Below are 24,928 nucleotides of genomic sequence, written 5' to 3'. Positions count from 1 at the left end.
AGCCCAACAGCCTTTCTCAGAGCAGAAAACTAAAGTAGGGTGCTCAGGGCATGGATTTGTCTGCCTCCAAGGATGGAGATTCCACAGATCTGGAAGATCTCTTTGTCTGGCAAACTGTAAGTCCATGGAATCCTGTGAGTGTTTGACCATGGCTGGATGACAGGCACCCACCAAATCTGCTCTACCACTCCCCTCCCTAAGTAGACAGGGGACTGGAAATATAATGAAAGGTTCATAAGCTGAGAGAAGGACCAGGAGACTTCACCCTCCAAATATCATCACAGGCAAAACAGACAGATTTTAATTGAATTTATTTTGAAAAGAATCAGAGCAGGATAATGAGAAGTTTTGGAACTGTCTGGGCACAATCCTGTGCCTGTGCTCTGGGATGGCTGGAGCAGGGAAGTGGGACCAGGTGACCCCACTGTGGTCCCTTCCAGCCTGGCCACTCTGGGATTCTATTTCCATCCCAAAAGATCCAATTGCCTCCACCACATTTTTTAAAGAACTCCATTTCCCTACTAGCAAATTTAGGAAAATGGTGCAAAATGAATCCATGTCCTCCTCTTGAAGTTTGATATGAGAATATAACTGGCACAACACTTCAACACATAATGAAATAGAACTGCATCAATTTAAAATGAGGTCTGGGAGTCCCACTGTGAGTGCTAGAATAGACCAAATTGTTGAATAACTGAAGATGTAGGAAAAGTGAAAGATTGAAAAAGCTGTGAGAAATCATAATAAAGCAAAAAAAAAACCACTCCCCCAGCCAAGGACCAGGTAATGCACCACAAAATGCACTTCATTCCTTCACTTGTCAAGCACAATGAAGCTTTAATTACGCATGGTATTAATTGGTAACTTTTAAATACTGCAGAATATTTTGGAAAGCAATGAAGTTTAAGTAATTTGAGATTGTACTTGAGCACTGTGTTAGCAAATCATTACCAAGAAATAACGAGAAATTAGGGGTGATTTTTTTTTGTGTAGGGAAGTTTTCTGAGCTTCTTGTAAAAATATTTCAAGGGAGAAAGTTAAAGTTCAGCAAAATGTGAAGAACTGAGAATTAACTTTAATGTCTTGCTCTGCTCTTGTTTAACTGATTTTCAGAAGATGGTTAAGGAAAATATAAACAACAACAACAAAATAATAATACTAAAAAAGCCCAGAATGCAGATTTGTCTCTCTTGGCTAAATTGTCACTGATGTAATTTTTTATGTTTGTTCCTTGCAATATTAGGACAATCCTTTCTACACTTCAATCTGCTTTACTTTGTTGTGCTTCTTTTCCAGAACTTTAAGTGAAGGTGGCTTAAAACTCATGAATATGTTTCTGCACATACATTTGGTTAGACAGAGTTCACTGCAATATATTGCAATATACTGCAATTACACACACCCCCACCCACCCCAAGCATTTCCACTGGAATAAAACGGATGGTACACTGACTTCTTAGAGGACCCTTCCCAGGTAATTTAGCCATGAGGAGTTGGGCTATCTATGTCCTGATCCCCAGATATTCCATGAGGCAGGGGAGAACGAGAAGGAAAATTCAACGTTGTGCGCGAACGGTGCTGGTTCAGCTTTGCCATTTGTATTCAGGTACATGAAACCAACCATCTGCAGCTGCAGAGTATAGATCCTTCCCATAATGTTGCAATAACACTTAAAATTACTGTTTAGCAAATATGCATCAGTGAGAGCCAGTGCTGAGCTGTGAGGAAGGAAAAACTGCGACTACTGCACTTCAGGAAAAACAAACAGGGGTGAGTTATAAAGCAGAGCACAAAAGCAATCTGACCTGAAGCCAGAAATCTGTTGAATAATTTAACCTGGCAAGGTGAAGTTTCAAAGTCCTTGATATATGTAAGGAAAACAGAGGAAGAAATAGAAGAAAGAAAAATACACAGAAATAAAGATCTTCCATAGTGGAATATCCCTTGGAGCTACTCTCCTGCTCCTTCTTGCCAGGTCTGCTCCATCCCCAAGGACCTCTGAACTTTCCAGGTGCCAGAGTTTGTTAGGAAAATCAGATTCCCTTTGGTTTCCCATGCTTGCACACACTTTGCAGAATTCACAATGAAATATAGCTCCTCCTAAATCTCTGACTCCACAGAAGCCAGGAGTGCAGCAGACACCACCATTCCCAAAATTCTGTTTCCCTGACAGTTAACGATGCTGGGGCTCCCTGGGTTTTAATTAACACCAGCCTTTCCTGTCTGGCAGCAATTCATTCACTATATTCTGCAGCAAGACTGAGACAGGTTTAAACTGTTCTGTATAAATCCTCTTTTCTTTTCTTTTCCCCCCCAAAAAAGGAGAAATCCATTCAGATTAGTAGACAGAATTTAATATCACCCATTCTGGAACAAAAAGAATTAAACTAGTCAAAAATAAAATGAAATGGCAGTACCTAAAGATGACCAAAAATGCAGAGAAGTGATAGATGAGAAAACCAGAGATGCAAAAGAATTTGAGGCCATTAAGTTCCAGGGGATTAACTCCCACTAGGGGAAATTAGTTTGGGAAGTTTTTAACAGAAAGTATGAGGTTAAAATGACAGGACTATTTGAGTCACTTAACCTGACTCAATAAATGAATAATGTCACTGCACAGTGCTGAGATTTTGGGACAAAAATTGAATTTCCAAGTCTGAGACAAAAGTGGTTGGAAATATGATTTTGCAGATAAACCAGAAATTTAAATTTCCCAATTTTTGCTTTAACAAGATGAAGATTTCAACATTTTTGAAATTAATTTGTGAGCAAGTCAGGTTATAAAATCTAGACATGGTCACCAATGTGGGAACAAGAAATCCCACATTTCCCCACAGAATGAGCATTACTGAAGTATTTGCAAGACAGAAAATAAGCAAACCACTTTTCTCTTCCATTCTCATGCTTTGTGGGGTGAAGATTTATTCACACTGAAAATTTCCAACATATCCCTGACCTTAATGATATCCTAAAGACATTGTTGTATTCCTGCCATGGGAAGGGTGTGAAATAAACCGGAGAAGGGAACATGTTCTCCTCAGAAGGACACAGAACAAATCTGTGTAGTCAATAATTCCTCCCTCACATGGAGCCAGATCCCAGCCTCCTCTATCAGTGTCAGCTCAGGTCCTCAAGGGAAGAGTCACACTCATTTCTAGGAATGTTTGATTTAGGTTTGTATAACAATGGGATCAAAAGTATCAGTGGTCTATCCTATTTAGCACATGTGCTTTTGTGTTTACTCACAAACCAGCCATCCATTTTTTTAAAGGACTATAAATTAGCATTTAAATTTATTGCTACCTCAATATTCAGGAGTTGCTGAGTTTTTACAAGCTAGGTCACATTCTGACCCGTCAACTACACTGCAGCAAGCAGCCAGGAGAGCTATAAAATAAACCTCAAGGAGATCCTGAAAGATGTCCTATAAGGTCCATGTGTGCATTTCTGCACACGGAAGCACTCCAAAATTCATTGAACTAAAACAAACCCCTTGTGCTTGTTACCTTTGGGGGAAAAAGTAAAGAAAAAAGAAAAAAAAAATAAAAATTAACCAACAGCCCTTTGTGGTGTCTGTGATGTTTTACCAAAGAGATGATGAGATGTTCCTTGTGTGCTGTCCTGTCTGCAACAGCTGTGGGGCATCTCCTACCCTGTGGCCCACCATGTGTGGACATGGGAAGACAAATCAGAGCATGGTGTTTGTCTGCCCTTATTCCTTTCTGAGAGACAAGGTGAGGAAAGGAACAGGAAAAAAAAAAATAATATAAAACGTGAGCAAGCTTCTGATGCAAGATAGGCAGAAACTAAATCTTGCTGCAACAGCCTTTCAACAAATATTTTTCTCTTGTCTATGGCTAGGGAGAAAAAAATGACATTCAATAAATCAACCTGATTCAGCCTAAGCAACAACAGACCAGCAGAAAATTGTTTTGAGGGCAGAAGCCATCCAGAACAGCAATTACAGACTGAGTTAGGTCTCCTCTGGGACTCAACAAGAGCCAGAGTGTGGAGTTTCTCTCTCCCTCTCTTGCCTGTGCACATTTCCTCTCTCTTTTGCTGTCTTAGAGGTCTGTGTCATCTCAGGGAGTGTAGGACTGTGCTGCATAATTAAAGTAGTCATGTCGAGCTTTGGGATGCCAGTCCAGCACCTACCTGGGGACACCAGCTCGGGAAACACATCAGGAAGGGGGTTCCTGTCCACCAAATCCAAATGGAGAGGCTGCGGGAGGTGAGACGCCTCGAGCTCATCAGAGAGAGCTGAGGCCACTGTAGAGGGCACCTCAAGAGGGATGAGTACAGAGACCCTGCAAGCTGCCAGCTGCTATTCTGCTCATTCTGCCCCTGGCTGGATGTCACACGCCCACCAAAGCTGCTCCGTCACTCCCCTCCTCAGCTGGATAGCGGGGAGGAAATATAACAAAAGGCTTTTGGGGTGAGGTAAGGACAGGGAGAAATCAGTCATCAGTTACTGTCATGGGTAAAATAGACTTGATTTGGGTAAATCAGTTTCATTTGTTACCAGTCAAAATCAGAGTAGGGTAATGAAAAATAAAACCAAATCTTAAAACACTTCTCCCCAAACTTCTCTTCTTCATGGACTTCACTTCCATGTTCTCTCCCTCCTCCACTGCTGTGGCACAGGGGAATAAGGAACAGGGGCTGTGGTCAGTTTATTGCACATTTCTTACTTCCCTAGCTCCCCTGTGGGGTCCCTTTCAAGGCACAGAGTCCCTCACAAACTCCTCTCACCTGGGCCCTTCCCATGGGCTGCAGTTCTTCGAGTGGATCCCCCATAGGGGCACATATCCTGCCAGTTGTATCATCATGGAATCAGAACCATGAAATCACAGAATGGTTTGGGTTGAAGGGGCCTTGAAGATCATCCAGTTCCAGTTTTCTGCCATGGGCAGGGACACTTTCCACTATCCCAGGTTGCTCCAAGCTCCATCCAACCTGGTCTTGGACACTTCCAGGGATGGGGCAGCCACAGCTTCTCTGGGGAACCTCTGCCAGGGCCTCCCCACCCTCCCAGGGAAGAATTTTCCTCCTAATATCCAATCTAAATGTGACTTCTACTGGTTTAAAGTCATTCCCCCTTGTCAGTGTTGTCTAAGGGAAATGTAATAACACAAACATAGGAAGAAGTAGTTTGCTCTTTTAAAAACCCTTTGGATCTGGAAATAGGAGAGGTGTTAATGGAGGAGGTCATCAATACTTCTGTTTTTATGTAGATATCCTCACTTTATATTTGGGAAATATAATAAAGCATCAAAGACCACTTAAAGCATTCTTTTCACCAACTTAGATTCTGATCTTCAAATTAATTAACACCCGAAATTTCATTTAAAATCATCCATTTGTAAAGGTCTGTGAATTCCTGTATGTATGTACCTGTGGGTGTTTATAGAGGCACATAAACACATGTATTCTCATGTACCACAAACACTTCCACCTGTATAAACAGCCACTGTATACAGACAGACACTAATAATTTTAAGATTAACTTGCCCTGAACATACACCAGGTGTTAAATGAATATTTGAGGCTTAGCAGATTGCAGGGATATAAACATAGCCTATTTCTATCTACAGTAGCAGAAAACAGACCTTAAATCTTGGGCTTCTTTTTCCTGGCTAAACATTCTGGTGTAAAATAAGCACAAACACTGATATGATCTGATAACAGGCAAGTAAACAAAAAAGAAAAGAAAAGAAGAATTTGTTTTCCTTGCATAGTTTTAATCAAAAAAGAATAAAGAATAAAGGTGTGTTGGTTCCATTTTGCCTTCAAGTTAATGCTATGATAGTTTTGATATCAGGGAGAGCAGGACTGATGTGAGCAGGAGGGGGTCACATCCGAAAACTGAGATGCAGCAGTTGTGTCATCATGAAATCAGAATGATAAAGCCACAGAACAGTTTGGGTTTGAAGAGACCTTCAAGGCCACCCAGTTCCAACCCCTGCCATGGGCAGGGACGCCTTCCACTGGAGCAGGCTGCTCCAAGCCCCATCCAGCCTGGCCTTGGACACTCCAGAGCTGGAATCACTGCTCCAGATGGGGCTTCACAAGTGTGGAGGAGAGGGACAGAGGCATATAGAAAACAAAAGAATTATGCTACAAACTCGAGGTGCAGAGCAAGTGGAAAATGTTTCCAAAACCACCCATTATGGAGATGAGCATGGGAATTTACATATTTTGCAGTCCCCTGCCCTTCCTTCATCCCCATCACTCTCCTCTTCCACCAGACACTCATAAAGTCAACATAGAGTGAAACAGGAAGGGAGATCCACAAACTCAGGAGATGAAGAGGGAAATGACTTCATTACTCTCCAGAGTGAACATCAGCTCTACTCTCCAAATGGGAAGGTGCTGCAATTTTATTTCTCTTTACTGAATGTCTGATGTTCCTGTACCTTGTTAGCACAGCTGGAACAAGACTCTGGGATGTTAAAATGCATATTTGGAAGCAATAACCCTGAGTAACCTGATCCATGGCAGTGGGGTTGGAACTGGGTGGTCTTTGAGGTCCCAACCCAAACAAATCTGTGATTCTTTGATTTATTTTCTTTTACAAAAGAAAGTTTCTGCACCCACACTACGAATCCAAACTTTTGCTCTCCTACAGCCAAGTTTCTATCTACTTCACCACTAAAGAAAGATTAATATCCTTGCTTTTCCAACAAACCCTTGGGCTGGATATGAAAGAGACTCACAGATCAGAAATATTGCTTCTGTTTTCTGATATGCTAGAAAGGTTTTTGTGGGATTTTCTGCCTTCTCACATTTCCCAGCTCCCTGGAGTTGAATTAAGGAGTTCCTTCTGAGTTAATTCACATATGTGTATAGGCTAATCGAATGGCACAAAAGCAATTACATGAAGGACCCAAAACGAACAGAGATAATGAAATGTCTGACATTGTGGCTTTAGTAGACCAGGAATAAAAATACTCAGTGAAGATGAAGGTTGTCCAAGTAGAGGATACCCATTTGCATTTCAAACAGAGATTGTAGCTTAGGGTTTGTGAAATTTGCTGGCCAGACACTCTGAAGGCAAAAATTAAATAGAATACAAAAGGTAAACACAAAATCCATGCAAACCAGAGCAAAACTGTCCACCAACAAAAATCCACAGCCTTGTCCAAGAAAAGGCTTTTATGAGCAACAGATCCCTTTTCTTTTTGCAAGAGCCGGGCAATAACCACATTGATTTGATGCAATTGTCACGGAGTGTTTCATGTGGTGGGTACCTGTCCAACAGGAACTATTTGTCTGTATTGCACATTTATTTTGCTTTCCAACAGCTCCAAGGAGCCATTGGTCTCTACAGCAGCAAACCACAAAAAGTGAGATATACGAGTTCTTACAGCAACCAATAAAAATAAGTTATTTTTGTATGCAACAAAAAATGCTCATTGGTGACACTTAGTCTTTTTAAAATAAGAAAATAAAATGCCTTTAATATTTACAGCTCCACTTTTTTTCAGCTGCTCAGAAGAAGGTCTCCTGAGTACCAAGTCACCAAAGATATGGAAATCCGTCAGCAAACTCCAAACTCAGTTTGTTCCATGCTGACTTTTTCTTCAGCATCTCCTGCTTCCTGCCCCAGGCTGCAATGTATAAACTAATAGCAGAAGTGAGGGAAGTAGTTGTAATCTATCACCATGACTGATACCAGCCCCAGGAAAGGCAGTTTATTGCAGGTGGTATGTTATCTTCAAAAATAGAAACCGTGCAAAGATTATGACAAAAACTTCAACACTTTCTACACTTTGTTTGCAGCACTATTAATTCTCCACTCTGGATTTATTTCCATGAGGATCATGTAGCCAGAAAAAAAATACAATGGAGGAATTCATTTTCTTTTTAGGAGTGTTCTGGGAAGCCAAGCAATTAGAGCAATCTTAAGCTGTCATGTGTTATCAATTGCTGCTCAATTATTTTACTTAAATAAAATACTGATTGCAGAGTCTAATCTGCAGCTATCAACAGAGTGATTAATTTAGGTGCACTACTTATTATTGAAAAATTACAAAAGAACATCTAACTTTAAGTGAAAGGAAAAAGACAAAGGGACAAGGGAAATACACAGCATCTCTTTACAACTCACTGCTATGCTGCCAATTCTCTGTTTAGAAATGGCTGAAGCTGCTGTATCCTCTACAGAGTTTGGAGACAGCTCAGTCCCCACTACAAATGGAGTTTATGGGTTTGGTGCAAGAGAGGAAGGGAGTCACTATCTCTTACAGAGGGCACTGAAGGTTGGAATCATAAAATCAATGAAGAATTTGGGCTGGAGGAGACCTTACAGACCATTTGGTTACAACTTCCTGGCATGAACAGGGCACCTAGCCCGGGCTAATCAAAGTCCAGCCTAACCCTGAGCACCTCCATGTATTGAGCATTCACAACTTCTCTGGACAACCTCTTACAACACCTCACCACTCCTGTAGGAAGGAATTTCCTCCTAATATGTAAACTGAACCTGCTCTCCTTCACCTCAAGGCCTTTCCCCCTTGTCCTGTCACTCCATCCCTTGTCCAAAGTCCCTCTCCAGCTCCCTTGGAGTCTGTTTAGGCACTGGAAGGGGCTCTGAGCTCTCCCTGGAGCCTTCTCTTCCCCAGGCTGAACACCTCCAGCTCTCCCAGCCTGGTTCCATGTGGATGCTAACTCTGAAACAGAGAGCTGTAGAAGTTGCAGGCCGCATAGCTTCTCAGCCTTGCCTGAGAAGGTGGCCTAGGAAATTCATAAGGAGGATTCAAAACAATCCTCAGGGACAGAAAACAGCCTTGCAGGTGCTGTTTGTCTGTCCCTTGTTTTCCTTGCAGGAGAAGTTCGAGGGGTGTGTGCCCCACTGACCAATGATGGTGATGTAGTAGTTTGCTAACCAATAAGAGTTTCCTTTCTGTACTTTCCACATATCGGTCTATAAAGAGACCTGAAGTAATAAACTAAGAGAAATTCTCCTAATCGACTCATAGAGAGTCTGTGTCGTTCTTCCCAGCCGTTCCTAATAGAGCAACAGCTCCAGAGCAGAGGTTCTCCAGCCTTTGATCAGCTTAGTGGCCTCCTCTGGACTTGTTTGAAGAGTTCAACATCTCTCTAGTGTTGGGGCTCCCAGAGCTCCAGGTGGGGTCTCTTAGGAGAGATCTTGTTCTCTTCAGGAGACTGAAGAGGCCCAGACAAAAAAAGAGGTATGGCTGTTGAGGCCATCAAGTGCTCCACACAGCCCCAGCTCCATGAGTAACTCCACACCCAAGGTCTGCCCAAGGTTCACCTTCTCCTCAATGGTACAAATTGGGAAAAAACAAGATACATGTTCCATTCAACTTAAAAAAAGCCTCTCTGCCCTACATTTCCCTGTTCATTTCAAAGCCAAATGCTGTGGTCTTTGTAGGCTCTTCCAGATTTTGGCTCTGTAGACTGCAGACTTTGCTGTTGACATTTTTCTTACATATTTTCAGTCATAAATGCGGGTTACCTAAGAGGCACAAATGCTAAGTTAAGCTATCTGAGGGCAAATTAATTACAACTGCAGATAAAAGGCTCAGAAAAGAAAGGTTGATGGGTATCACTTCCTGCAAGTTGACTCTCCCAAACACCCTCACATGGTTTTATTCTCCATTCTATACAACAGAAACTATTTTAAAAATATCCATTATATCCAAAATGATTCATCTCATTGTTCAAGGATTTTTTCTTTATGTTTAATTTATTTCTCTCTGTCCTTAGTTACTACTTGGTCATTTGTTACTACCTTCAACCTTAATATTTTAAATTATTCTTCCCTTTTTTCAATGTTATTACACATCAAGTATTTCTACACAGTCATCATGGCTCGACTAATCACTGCTGCACTTTCTGAGCCTGCAATTGGTAAATTCCTGTAATCTCTCTTCATAAATTATACTTATTACTTCTTCCTCATTTATTTCCTTCTGGATCACCTCCAAATTTCTAATAGAAAAAGCAGGCCAAAATGCTCTCATTTCTCACACACCTTCTTATCATATAAAAGGTGCCAATGTCTAAGGCAGACACTAAAGGCTGTGTGACAGTTCACTTCATTTTCCAATTGTCTGTGCTCAGTATCCAGCTGAAAATTTCCAATTTCTGGTTAAAAGTACCCAGCAGGTCCAGTGGCTCAGCCTCTTTAGTTGGCTCACTCGCCAGTTGTGTCAGGAATTTATCTTCTGCACACTCCAGGAACATCCTGGACTGTTTCCTCTTTGCTGTGTTGTATTTCCAGCAGACAGCTGGTTAAATTGAATTCCTCCACGGGAACAAAGGCCAGCCATCATGAGGCTTCTCCAGGGTACTTCTAGAGCAATTTATCCATCTCTTCATCCTGGCTGGGTGGTCCATAACAGACTTCCATCAGGATTTCTGCTTTGCTGGCCTTCCCCATTATCCTGACCCATAAACACTCAGCCCTACTGACACAAGGGTTGGCCCCACTGTCTCTCCTCCCTTGCTGTCCCTTCTGAAGAGTTTACAGCGATCCACTGCAGCAGTCTGGCTGTGTGAGTCATCCCACCCCGTTTCCAGTCACAGTTTCCCATTGGCACAATGTCTCCTCCTGTTTGTTGCTCATGCTGTGGACGTCAGAGCTCTTATGTTTCCAGTAACAGTGCAATTCCAGCTGGTGTCTGCCACCCCAAATCCAGAAATCTTGTGTTTGTTCTCAGACCAAAATTGTGGTTTGCAGTTCCATCCGGTAATTAAAATTACGGCTCTGAACAACAAGCAGTTCACTCTCTGATCAAAGGAGATATAATTCAAACAATTAATCATTCATTTTACTTTGACAGTTCTGCTTATGTGTCACTGGCAGATGGGGGTGATGCTCTCAGAGAACAAAGTCTGGGTCGTTTTAATCTCTAGAGGAAGGAGGAATTATTTATAGTGTAGAATTGGTGAATTACATGTTGATGTCTTCTATGTGTACTGCCCAGCAATTTGCCCTGGTTCACTTTAGAGTCACTGGAGAGCCAACACTGGGATTGTGGAGCTCAGATTAAGGGTCAGGTATTTTCAAACTGACTGGGACTCATAAATACTAAGGTGAAATTTTTAGAGAAATAGTGAGACAACCTTAGAGTGTGAAAATTCACAAGGAATCATAAGAGAGAAAAGTGTCTGAGCAGTGCAAAATCCAAAAGTCTGGGAATTAGAAGCCAGATATCTTAATGCCAGCCCTGTGTAGCCCCAGTTGTACAGATGATGGGGGAAATAATCCAATGTATGATTTGTTGTTGCACAAAACACCTCAGGAGAATGAGCAGCAAGAAGTGTGCATTTGTCAAAAGTTACCTGGTACCTTTTTAGGACAGGGTAACACCTGAGGAGGAAGAAAAGCAGCAGATGACGAATACACAAGTACAGCAAACAAAGTCTAGATGAAAATACTGTAAAACTGGCTCATTAATCATACTTTAACAGTATTTTTTCATCAGTAAATTCTCTTTGGTAATCGACTGGAAGGATGTACAGGAAGGATCTCAACATCATGAAGTTCAACATGGACAAATACAAGTCTCTGCTCCCAGACTGGGACAATCCCCAGAATCTGAACAGACTGGGAGATGGGATGGGAGCAGTCTTGCAAAGGAGGTGGGAATAGCTGGTGGATGAAAAGTTGGCATGAATTGGCCATGTGCACTTGAAGCCCAGAAAGCCACCTGTGTCTGAGGCTGCATCAAAACCAGAGTGGGCAGCAGGTGAGGGAGGGGAGTTTATGATACCCTGAGTTTGTGTGGTTTTCTTGGATCCAGAACTAACCAATACTTTTCAGGAGTTGTTTAAGTGATGGCATAGAAAGGACAGTTCATAAATAAGAAATATATTAAGCCTGCCAGAGAGAGAGAGATGGTTAGAATTCAAAGGGATCTTGTTAAAATGTGGAAACACTGTAAAGAAAAAAAGGGTGAAGCCAAATAATGAAAATACAAAGTTCTACAGTTAGACATAAAGAATAATAGGCAATTTACTGGGCAGAAGTCCTCAAAGAGAACATAAACATAAAGAGAAGATAAACAAATAAGCAAAGGTGCTCAGGGGTACTGGGGACAAAGCTAGCGCTTGTGAGATAAAATATTGTGTCCAATTTTGGGCAACAAATCTCAGGGGAATCACCTGGAGAGAGACAGCTCAGAGAAAAGCCATGGGAATGATCAAAAGCGTTAGAAACACAGGCTGATAGGGGAAATAGGAATTAGTGTCTTTTTCAATGTAAAAAAAGCAGGATGTGTGGGGTTGGAGAGGTGGAGGGGGGGAGACAACAGATGTGATAATGCTTTTCTGACAAGTGGAACTGTTGCAAATAGGAAGGGAATAAACTGTTCTCCATATTCCCCATGCATATGACAGAAATTCATGGACTGAAACTACAACAGGAGACATCTATATGAGAAGTTAATGATTTGGGTTGTTGATCCCATCTTAGAGCTGAGAAAAGGATTTGATGATGTTTAAAGATTGCTCTTAACTCCACTTGTCTAATATTCAATGCAATCAATACAAACCCTGGAAATCAGAAAGAGAGAGGGACAGTTTCAGAATGCAGCCACAAACTTCCCATCAGCTCCAGTCACTAAACTGATTAAATCACTCACTTCTCCCTCAGCCTTTCTGAGCTAAGACAAATTCAGCAAATCTCTGCTCTGTTAAACATCCTCGTTCACAAAAACAAAAGGTGAAGCTCAATAAGCTTTAACCAACTTATCAATAGCCACAAAGACACTTTCTGCCCTCAAACAGCAGCAGATAACAATCAGACAGCAGTGTCTCCCCTTCAGCAAGGAACAATGGCATCTGCAGCAGGGAATCCTGACAACAGTGTGCCATCTATCAGCTGAGTGTGACAACAAGCCACTGCCAGCCCCTGTCCCAAGGGCTGCATTTAGAAACCATCAGGCACATCTACAGTGACGGAGTAGACACTCCTGTGCTTAAAAACCCACCAGTCACTCAGCAGAGAAGTGAGTTATCCTGCCTTCCTTCCCACCTGCATCGCCTCCTCCCCAAGGAAATGATAGTTTAGGAGAATTTGGATTCAGCTTTCCAGTTTATTAGAAAGTTTTAAGAATTTATATTCAATCATGCTCAGCTTGTGCTCCCTGAGTTGAGATTAACTTTCAATGGACTGTTTTAATTTTGTTTTAATTTGCAAATGAGGCAGGTGAGAGTCTAGACTTGAAAGGGGAGATGGCTCAGCTCACACACTGGTGTCTCTGGCTCAAAGGATGAAACACTGGAAAAACTGGATGAGTCTAGGGAGGTGGGGTGAGAATTGGAGGAATTGGGGAGCTGCTTTCAGACTGAATATACCTTGAAAAGGCTGCTGTTCACTGTTAACACTGCAGGTAATTAATTGCTTTTTCCATTCATGGAATTTCAGATCAGTAAAATAAATCATTTTCCAGCACAGAGGACTATAGACTATACCTACGATACCTCATTATATGATTTCTCATGGAGTATGATACAGAATCATAGAATCTTTAAGGCTGGAGAAAACCTCCAAGACCATCAATTTCAACCATTGACCAAATTCCACCATGTCCCCAAAACCATATCATGAAATGACAAATCTTCTCATTTTTTGACCACATCCAGTGATGGTGACTCCATCCCTTCCCTGGAAAGCTTGTTCCAATATCTGATCACTCTTTCATTGAAGAATTTTTTCCTAATATCCAACCTGAATGTCCCTGGTGCAACTTGAGGCCAAATATATATTTGAATTTTTATTAATACTCAGTAATATCAAAATACTTTTGTCAGGCCTTAATGAACAATGCTGAAAAGTCACTGAAGTAGTTCAAACACTTCTAAAAGCAAAAGGAAACAAACATTTTCAGGGGTTTTGGCTGATGACAATAAATTCTCACTGTTTAATGACTCTTTGGCATAAATTGATGAGTTTTCCTCTCTGTCCAGTCCTTACCAACCACAACTGCAGCATTTCTTTAGTTGATAATATGAGGAGGTGATTTAGAACAGAAATTAATAAAGTTTCAGTTACCATTATCAAACCCAAAAAAACATAGAATCATAGAATCATAAAACATCCTGAGTTGGAAGGGACCCATCAGGATCATTGAATCCAACCCCCGGCCCTGCACAGGACAGCCCCAAGAGTCACACCATGTGCCTGAGAGCATTGTCCAAAGGCTCCTTGATCCTTTCAGTTTGGGCCACTGTCATTCCAGCCAGCCTCAGCTCAGCAGAAAACTGAAATAACATCCCTTTGCATATTTAGCCCATGAAAGACCCCAAGCCATGCCTGTAGGGTGGCTCCCTTGCAAAGTCTGAAATGCCAGGAGCCAGCCCTCCCCTTCCTCGACACCCTGCCACATTTTGATTTCCTGGGCTCTCAAAATGGTTTATTACAGGAGAGTGTTTCTGCCCTGATTCCCACCCTTACCCGTGCGCTGAACCCTCACCTCTGTCTGTAGCCTCTTTGAGTTTAGGTTTGTATCTTTTCATTGTGGTGTTGTTTTGTTTTTTTTTTTAACAGAAAATAGATTGCCATAAATTTTGCCCTTTCAAGTGTTTAGTGACAGAGTGGAGCTGCCCTCAGTCACATCTGTTTATCCTGGTAAGCACATTTATAAAGTGATTTCCCATCCTCGTTATTCTGTCAATGGCATTTCACACTGCAGCTACTTTAATGCAGCATTTTATCACTTGTCCTGAGGGCTGCTGACAGCTGCCAATTTCAAGGCTTCATTCCAATCTTAATTTTCTTCTTTTCCTTTCCTTTGCCCTCACTTCCTTTCCCCGTCTTCTCCTTTATTTCCAGAAGAAAGGGGAGTTAGATAAGTGCAACGAACACCGAGGATTTCCTCTCCCCTTTAACACAGAGACATAATAATCCCATAATAATCCCATAATAATCCCATAATGTGGAGCATGTTAGTGAGGAAAAGTTGAAATTCAGGAGAGTGCAGCTGCATTTCACTTGACTATTGGACTTTTCATCTTTTTTTTTTCTGACAAATTCTCCATTAATGCTCCTGGGATAAAATTTCCCTGCTCCCTTGCTATGCAGAAATTGGACTGTTCATCTCCAAGGGAAGGCACTTTGTGCTCTTGATTGCCATGATCCTCCTGCCATCCAGAATTACCTACAGCAAACCAGAAGAGGCTACAATCCAGATCAAAGCACAGCAGGAGAGAAATTCTACTCAAGGAATGCTTTTTAGACCTCCTTGAGACAGCTCCCTTCTTACCACAACACCTGTATTTCATAAAACCATAAAATCATTTAGGATGGAAGAGACCTTTAGGACCATTCAGTCCAACCATTAACCCAGCACTTCCAAATCCACCACTAAACCATGTCCCCAAGTGCCACATCAACACATTTTTTAATACTTCCAGGAATGGTGACTCAACCACTTCCCTGTTCCAGTCCCTAACAAACTCTCTGTGCAGGATTTTTTTCCTGATATCTGATCTAAACCTCCCCTGGCACAGCTCAAGGCCATCTCCTCTTGTTCATTTTTTACTTTGGAGAAGAGACTGACCCCCACATTGCTCTATCCATGACCATCCAAGGAAAATTTTAGGCTCTCAGGCTGAGTTTGCTCATACCTTAATGGCAATTCTTAGTTTGCTCAGTTTTCCAGCCAGGAGACTTTTAAAGCCTCCAGACAGCAAGAAAACTTCACAGGAGGCTGTTCCAGTGTCCAGCCACTGTCTGGGTGAAGAACCTTTTGTTAATATCCAACCTAAACCTCCCAGACATTACTTCAGGCCATTCCCTTGGGTCCTGTCACTGTCACCAGAGCAGAGATCAGTGCCTGCCCCTCCTCTTCCCCTCAGGAGGAAGTTTTAACTGCAATGAGGTCTCCCCTCAGTCTCTTCCTCTCCAACCTGAACAAACCAAGTTGCCTGAGCCCCTTCTCACATGACTTCCCCTCTAGAATAAAGATAATGTTTTGCCAGCACCAGAAATGTTGTCCTGGTTCAAGATACAGTCACCAGTTTGCAAGGTCACATCAGAGCAGGTCTTGCATCATTCTCCAAGACCAAAAGAAAAATTTCAACTTGACATGGGCCAACCATTCTCTTACATTGTCGCTTATTTTTACGAAATAGTACAAACAATTTTCTTCTTCTGATCTGCAATTAACATGAGTTTCAATTACTGGGATTTTCCTTCAATGGAATTGATTTTTTCCCCCATTTTATGGCCGGAATGTATAGTCACGTTGGTGGAAAAGGGCAGTGTGCCAGAATATTACTTAAATAACCCTGGCACACTTAAATGGAAGGCTGTTCATCTATTCAATTAAAAATACACGTCAAAATCGGGACATTGTTTTTCTTTGATTTCATTATCCAGACTGATGGCTTATAAATGCATTTACCCATGGGATCCTCAGTCTGTGATTATCAAGAGAATTGAGTCATAGGAAGGTTTGGGTTAGAAGTCACCCTAGAAACCATCTGGTTACTCCATACTCTGAAGAGGAAGCAGAAAACAAGTAGGTGAAGAATGGTCTCTGAAAAACAAATACTTGTTATTTCCTTGAACATGCCCTGTCCCTGGAACTGTTCAAGGTCAGGTTGGACAGGGCTCTGAGTAACCTGATCTAGTGGTGGCATTCTTCTGGGGGGCAGGGAGGGTTGGAATTAAATGATTTTTAACGTCCCTTCCCACCCAGACTTTTCAATTATTCTCTGATTTTTATGATTCTATAGATGCAAGTTCAAATTTAAAAAAAATTCAGGTGACAAAAGTCTTCTCAACTCAGACACAAAGCGGGTAAGTGCTCTAAGGCTCCGGGGTGACAGAAGCTGGGATACATCACTGCCACTCAAAGAAAAAGAAAAAAAATCCACAAAATCGTATTTTGTCCAAAGAGTCTGTTGAAGAAGCAGTCTGCAGGTATCACTGATTATGGATGCAAGTTTGAGCTTTTGAGACGAACAACAGGAGATTTTATACAGTACATTAAGAGAAAGAAGCTGATCATGGGTCAGCTCATGGTAGAACAGATGTCTAAAATCATAGTGGACGAACTCTGTTCTAAAAGTGTGTTTTCATAGATTACTTCGAGACCTTAAAGTCAGACAGGGACATCTACACCCTGGAAATCTCCAGTTGTGGGAGAAGTACGTTGCTCTGGGTGACAAGAAATCCTTATGACCTGCAGGACACCCCAGACTTACTAACAGGAACACCCAACCCTTGTTTAGGAACAAGCCCTGTTGCAGATTGCCAGTTACAAACAACCGAGCTTTACAAAAAGTCTTGGCTGTCTGAATGATGAACTGAGTAATAAAACCTTACACATGGTGGTAAAGTGGCTAAAACAGAACAAAACAACAAAGCACATGCAAGGCTGTGATAGCCTGGTCCTTGTAAGGAAAATCACAGCTCACTTAGCCCTCACAACTCTTTAAACTAGTTGATAACTCAGTGGAAATGAAAAAGAAAGTGCAAACCTATTGCTTTAATTTTTTTTTTCAGATTTTGGAGGTCTGGGATGCTGTCACTCCTCAGGTGACTACAGAAGGTGACTACCATGGAGAGAGGTACAAAGCAATGTCAAATGCAAAAGCAGGTCAGGAGAAAGAAGAAAGAAAGAAAAAAAGTAATAAAAACCAAACAAAAAACCAACCCAAAACTAAAAGTAGGTCAGTTTTCATCCTGACAAAAGGCTAACAGCCAGCTTCCTCTAGGTATTTTGCTGGATGCCACATTGTTAAATATATATATAAGTGATCCAGGAAGGTGAATCAGTGGTGGAGAGAGGAAAAAAAAAATCCCAAAAAAGACCAAAAACATCTCAATCTGTCATCATGATAATTCCACAAATTCCATGTTAAGATGAAAGCCCTATTCAGGTGCAGAAGACTGTAACCTTTGGTGAGCTCCCTTGGGGCAGGAGCTGGATACAGAACTATCAACAAACCCAGGGCCACCTGAACACTCTCATCTGGAGGCTACGTAGGTGAAGCAGGCACAGTTATTCCAGGACACAGGGGCTACAGGTGGAGCCAAAACCTCCAGGCAAGCCTTGAGACTGGAGGATGGAAAAACCTGCCAGGAAAAATGGAACATGGAGCTGATTCTGGCTGCCTGGTGAGAAGCAGGGTGTCCCCAAAACCTAGGGAAGGCCTGGCTGAACATCACCAGGTCTCAAAATATCCTAAGAGGTGCTCGAATCCAAGCAGGCCAAATTTGGGCAGCTGAGTTTGGACCTTGTAGGATGTTAATGTAGTTTGGACCAGCTGGATGTTAATGGCAGGATGCCTCCAGAGCAATGCCCAGTGTGCAGGGCAGCGAGAAGACCTTGTCTGGAATGGATGGAATAATGAATAGCATGGACTTGGTACACAAAAGATGTAGAAGACAACGCCTGGGGGCAATCACAGGGTGGATCCAGACTGTATTTCTGTAGTCAGGCTCCTCAGTACTGGATAGGGATGTTGCAAACATCAGTAGGTGCTAAAGCACTTTCAACAGCATGACTGTGAATGATGTTCAACACTGATGAATGCAAGTGTGAGAGGGGGGAAATGAAAACTCCTCCTGCAGCTCCTGTGACTCCACATTTGGCACACAAGTCCAGCAGAGAGGCATGAGCAGCCTAAGGAAAACCACTGCTCAATGCACTGGTGCCTTCCAGAACAGCAAACACACAGCACACCAGGCCCTAAATAACACAGGGCTGGCAGTCTGGCACCACTTCCCAGCTCCAGCCTCACTCAGGAGGAGAGGATTAATTTATCCCCGTGCTAATGCAGCACAGCCAGCGAGTGCCAGCACCTTGGTGCCTGACAGGAACAACGTGGCCAAGGCAGGTGGCACTTCAGTGGCACTCCTGACCCCAGGATCTCAGAGGAGGAGTTCCTGCCTCCCCTCCTTTGAAGGTCACCAAGCATCAGAGAGCCTTCAGTACAAAGCCATCTGCTCATCACTCGACCCAACTCACCACAGCACGGGGCTGTCCTGATGCCTACGGAGAAAAACCCACCTGGGAAACAAAGGACTGGCTCCTCAAGGCTCCTCCAAAGCTACAGTGGCAGCCTGTTTGATGGCACACAACAAGAGGTGCCCTAGCTCCATGGGAACTGGGAGGAAAGGAATAGCAGGGAGGGTTGGAATTAAATGATTTTTAACGTCCCTTCCCACCCAGACTTTTCAATTATTCTCTGATTTTTATGATTCTATAGATGCAAGTTCAAATTTAAAAAAAATTCAGGTGACAAAAGTCTTCTCAACTCAGACACAAAGCGGGTAAGTGCTCTAAGGCTCCGGGCTGACAGAAGCTGGGATACATCACTGCCACTCAAAGAAAAAGAAAAAAAATCCACAAAATCGTATTTTGTCCAAAGAGTCTGTTGAAGAAGCAGTCTGCAGGTATCACTGATTATGGATGTATATTTGAGCATGTATATATGTGTATATATAATATATAATATTATATATATATATATATATATGTTATAATATATAATATAAGTATATTTATTATATAAATAAGAGGTATTTATATAATAAATATTTAAATTAACCAAAACCTCACTGTTCCCACACAGAGTGCTGCAAAATTAATCAAGGCCAGTTTCAGGGGGAGTGGAGGGATGGAGAAGAGGAAAGGAGAGCTCTGACTGAGCTAGATTTGATGGCTGGACTGTTCCCCATGGTATACACCTGCATGGGTTTGGTGGGGATGTGCTGGTTGTGCTGCTGCCCTGGGGACATCAGAGCAGTAAAAACTCCTGCTATGGCCCTGTCCCCAGTTAGGAGATGATGGTGCTACTGTGGTATTGGGAATATTCATCTTGCTCCTCAGCCTGCTCCAGACCTTCTCTGTTTCGCACAGATTCCAGCCCTAAAATCCTTCCTCCCTCTGCCTGCAGCAAGGATGGTGATCCCATGAGTTCTCAGCTCTAGGAACACACAGCACCAAGAAATCCTAGAAATATTCCACCTGACTTCCCACCCCTCAGCAAAGGTCCAGGGACAGCAAGGAAGAATCACTGCACCCTGAGATTTAGGGGATAACATGTTACCTTGAGGGAGGGACAAGGACAGAAAAACATTGAAAGATGATCTAATGTGGCAGGATCTGTTTGAGGGTGGCTGTAAAATACCTTGTGCTCCTGCAAAAACACCCAGGGGAGAGGAAAGCTGTGCATGACAGAAATGCTGTTCATGCTTTTCTTTGGAGGAGTTTGAAAGTCATTCAAACAGAGACACCAGTTCATGGACAGCATGAGAGTCAGTGGATCTATAACAATTTCCCATAGCTGGGGATCCACCCTATAAAGCAAATTAACCCAGTCACCAAATTCCTAAAGTTTATTTAGGGTAGATCACCTATACTTAAAATCTACTCTTTTATGAGAGACTCTCCTTGGTTCTCTCTTATGAGATGACTCAGAAGAAGCAATAATCTTCCTCCTGCGGTCCAAATAAAAGGAAGGAAGTTCCTCTAAATCTTAATAGGCGAGCTGTAAAAAGTTGTGACATTCAGCAGCACCTGGAGCTGAATGGGAAGATGCAGGACTAAAAGACGCAGAGTCCTTAATCCTCAGACAGGGAGACAGGTGACTGGTGGAGAAATGCACAGCCAGTTCCCTCTTTGCATTTAAAGCTCCTTATTCCCTGGCTCAGCAGTTCCGCTGCGGCATTTATTTTTAATGCTTTATTTTTTGCAATTTGACTTTCTAATGGCAACACCTGAAGTCACCTTCCTTAACCCCTCTCAGTGATATAAATTGGAAAGAACATCGGGGGGAAACAACTGAGGGAACACAACTTGGCCCTGTCAGACTCCAGTAGGAGGTGACTCCCTCCTAAGCAATCAGCACCAAAGAGCAAAGACACAGGATTTCCTTTTATTTCCTCCAGATACACTCAGGATAGAAGGACCTAATCCCAAAAGCCCTCGCATCCCAGTGCTGAGACTTATATTTACAAGCAAGAGCTGAAATCAGGGAGGCAGAGGAGTCATGGGGTTTGCTCTTAATTTCCTTCCACCCACCCCTCCCATCTTCACTTTACATTTTTTGAATGCATTTAGCAAGAAAAAAAGAGAATGGGGAGAAATACCTTGTGTGACAACTGAAATACCGCAGAAATTTCATTTTTAAGGGCTATTTTAAAGGATCATGCCAAATACAGGGTCTGATGCTTACAGAGTGACTTTTGGGTGTGGGCTGCTCACAGCACCCAGTAATCAAATCAGGCTAAAGGACTGAAGTTGGCAGCCGTTTGCAGGATTTTTATAGAGACCGTCAAAACAAGACTAAAGATGAAATTCTGCTGAATCACTGCTGATCAAGACAGCCTTCACTTTACCTCTTTACCAGTCTCCCACTCTGCACTGCCCCCACCCCATGCTAAAAAAAAACACCTGAATTTTGAAAAACACTTGAATTTTTCTTTCACCTGAATTTTGTTGAGAAAGACACAAATCCCTGGAAACCAGAGAAGAGAGGCTCTCCAGGAGTAGTTGTGTCTGTTTTGGGCTGTGGGGAGAGCACATGGGCTGCTTTGTGCAACCCCCTTCGGCTGCTTTCTTTTCTGAGACTGAACCACCAAATTAATTCAATCCCTGTTAAATTGAAGTTTTCTGAAAGCACTTTGATTCACCTGTTTGGTACAGATGACAGAGCAGCTGGAAAGACTCCATTCTGAAGGGAAAGAAAGGCCCAGTGTACAAACCAGAACCTCTTAGGGCAGTCCACTGCCTCCCTGGGGTCTGGGCTAGAGATGTGAAAAATTCGTATCCTGCTACAACCCTCAGATTATTGCCCATTATTGATTTTTTTCTGCTAGGTAGGAATGAAGTTGCAATAAAAAGGGCAATGAAGAGACTTCAAGGGTCTGGGATGACTGATTAAGGGATCAGGAGCACAAGCAGTGCTGTCCTCTGTCCTCCCAGGAGGTTGCAGTGAGGTGGGGCTCGGTCTCTTCTCCCAGGTAACAAGCAATGGACAAGAGGAAATGGCCTCAAGTTGAACCAGGAGAGGTTTAATTTGGATATTAGGAAAAAAAAAAACAAAACCAAAACTTCCCAGAAGGGTTGTCAAGTCCTGGCACAGCTGCCCAGGACAGTGGTGGAGACATCATCCCTGGGGGATTTAAAAGATGTTTAGATGTGGCCCTTGGGGACATGGTGTAATGGTGAGTTTGGCAGTCAGATCTATGGTTTGACTTCATGATATTAATGGTCTTTTCCAATCTAAGCAATTCTGTGATACTGTAATTCCTCCAACTCACTGGATTTGTGACCAGTTCCTATAATTGGTCAGGTAAAGAGAGAGTAGCTGCTACCTTCAGCCTTGTCTTGCAGATGAAGTGGGTCTTTTCCTACATGAGGAAACAGCAGCCTTTTTAAAGAGTGTGTGAGAGCTCTCAGTGCTGTACGAGATTTAAAGCTGCTCCTCCTCAAGACCAACAGGTATCTGGGCTCTCACCACTTCCAGAAGAGCAAAGGATTTGCCAAGAACCATGAGAGGGGCAAAATGAGCAAAGATTCCTTTTGGAGGCAGCAATAAAGCATTGTTCAGAAAATCAGCACATGTTAATCCAAGTCTCCAGCACTCTGAGCACTGAATCCCTTGTGCACATCTGTCTCAGGCCCACAACACACAGAAACTCATCTTTTAGCCCCTCAACCCCACATTGTCTGCCACAACTGACATTCACCTGTAGGCTTTCCCCCAGGTGTGTTTTATGTGTACAAACACGGAGCAGATCTTTCCCCCCTGCCTTCACTCCTGTCTCCTCATCTTCACACCTGAAGATTTTTCAGAGGGCAAGAAGTTCTCTGTCTCTCTGACAGAGCAATCTGTGCCTTCAGGGAGACAGGCTGCTGTTCAGCATCTCCTGATAAAGTCATGATATCATGGGTGAAACTTCATATCCCAGCAAGCCTCCCCATAGGGAAGATCTGCCTTCAGTCACAAAAGATGATCAGAATTTTCCTTGAGCTTCATACAAGCACAGTGGATGGCAGCGTGTTTTCTGAGCAGGAGCACGTTCCTTCTGCCTCGCAATTCAAACATGGGGAGAAAAATTAGAAGTTAAATATGCCAGACCTTGTATTTGGATCTCTCATCTCAGCCCACTCTGAAGAGAATTGGGTACAGAAGTGCAGAACAAGCAGCATTTTAATCCTGGCACTGATCCTGACTCTTTCCCAGGTCTTAAGGCATTGACATTTCTGTGGAGCTCCACTGGCAGAGAAACAATCCATAATGTCTGTTTCTCCAGCTGTGAAATGGGAATAGGAGCAAAGTGAGAAATCTGTGGCAGCTTTTATACCTTGTGGGAGAACTGACAAGAGGAGATGAAACTCAGGAATATTTGTTCCAAAAAACACCAGCTCCAAAGGCAGAGTTAAAAATAAGCAGATATTTGTTGCTGTAGGTACAGCAGAGAATCATGGAATGGGTTTGGTTGTAAAAGACCTTAAAGTTCATCCAGTATCAACCTTTTGCCATGGGCAGGGATCCCTTCCACTATCCCAGGTTGCTCCAAGCCCCATCCAGCCCAGCCTTGGACACTTCCAGGAATGGGGCAGCCACAGCTTCTCTGGACAACCTGTGCCCACCCTCACAGGGAAGGGATTTTTCCTAATATCTGATCTAAACCTGCTCTCTTTCAGTTTAAAGCCATGAAACAGTTTAAAACCTGGAAAGAAGGAAGACTTAGACATTCACAGGAACACTTTGAGTGATCCAGAAGAATCCTCTTAGTCCTGATAGTTTAGGAGATGTTAAGAGTAAAATTACAAAAACTGTCTGGACATGTGTTGATCTTTGATCTAAAACCCTTCTACCACTCATCCTTCAACAACATTACCTTAGCCTTAAATTAGAAGATGTTTAAAGGTTTTTCTTTCTATCAATAAGAGTCTATATTTTCAAAAAATGCGGATTTTGATGTCAAAATGAGCAAAACACATCTACATTCCAGCTATTGCTGGACAAGAGATATCTGAATTCTACTGAAATGTGACTCTGGTTGTATCTGCATCAAATCACAGAATCACAGAATGGTTTGGGCTTGGAGGAACCTTAAAGATCACCCAGTTGCAACCCCTTTCAATGGGCAGGGACACCTTCCTCTACCCCAAATCCTGTCCAACCTGGCCTTGGACACTTCCAGGGATGGGAAGAAGCCACAGCTTCTCTGGGCAAACCCACTGATGGCACACAGACCCACTGTCACAGGGTGATCTCAGAGGACTTCCCATCTTTCTGATGGGTGAAATATCCTATTTCCCCAAATAAGTGACAAATGGGATATGAGCAAAGGAGAGAAGCACAAACTGCTGCCTGTGGTGATAATGGATGGAAGAGGAGGGAGAATGAGGCTGGCTCAGGAGCTCACACAGGCAGGGAAACAGCGAAGCTTTGTCTTTAGGTTGAAGCAAGATTAACACATGAACTTTTGGTAGCCCTCAGTGGTGCAGTCAAAGGAGGTGGAGAGATAAGGGGATCATGAGATCACAAGATAATTCAGGTTTGAAAAGGCCACAGGAGAGCTCAAGTCCAGCCTCTTACTCACAGCAGGACCAACTCTGAGGTCAGACCAGGCTGCCCAGGGGTCTGGCTAAAAATTTGCACTGAAGGAAATATATTATAATACTAAAATTTGCAATTCTCCACAGTTCCTAGGTGAGTCTTAATAGTCTTTGTGCCTCAAGTGAGCCACCTGAGAGCCTCAATAGAGACAGGAAGAGGTGACTTCAGTGCAGAGAAGGAAATGACAACCAGAGGAGACACTCTGGATAGATAAATGGTGAACAGGGTGGCGGGGATAGACAGTCCTGTAACATCCTCTTTCATAAAGGAGCAATTAAAATTATTAAAGAACACCTGAATTAAATGAGCCTGCATAGTGCAGAGGGCATAAACTAATACTGTCTCTGTCATCAGCCTCTAAAAT

At 42.7% G+C, this 24,928-nt stretch overlaps 1 protein-coding gene across 15 annotated transcripts in view; it reads right to left on the bottom strand.

Moving 5' to 3' along the window:
* The window catches only part of TSNARE1 (t-SNARE domain containing 1), a 455,536-nt gene that overhangs the window by 186,849 nt on the left and 243,759 nt on the right, over positions 1 to 24,928 (bottom strand). The gene's annotated exons all lie outside the window — the stretch shown is intronic.

This window comes from Pseudopodoces humilis, chromosome 1 (genome assembly GCF_049639895.1).
Source record: "Pseudopodoces humilis isolate 2021_Gansu_Grassland_sample_001 chromosome 1, ASM4963989v1, whole genome shotgun sequence".
Taxonomy (NCBI): domain Eukaryota; kingdom Metazoa; phylum Chordata; class Aves; order Passeriformes; family Paridae; genus Pseudopodoces; species Pseudopodoces humilis.
This window is presented reverse-complemented; position numbering and strand designations above follow the sequence as displayed.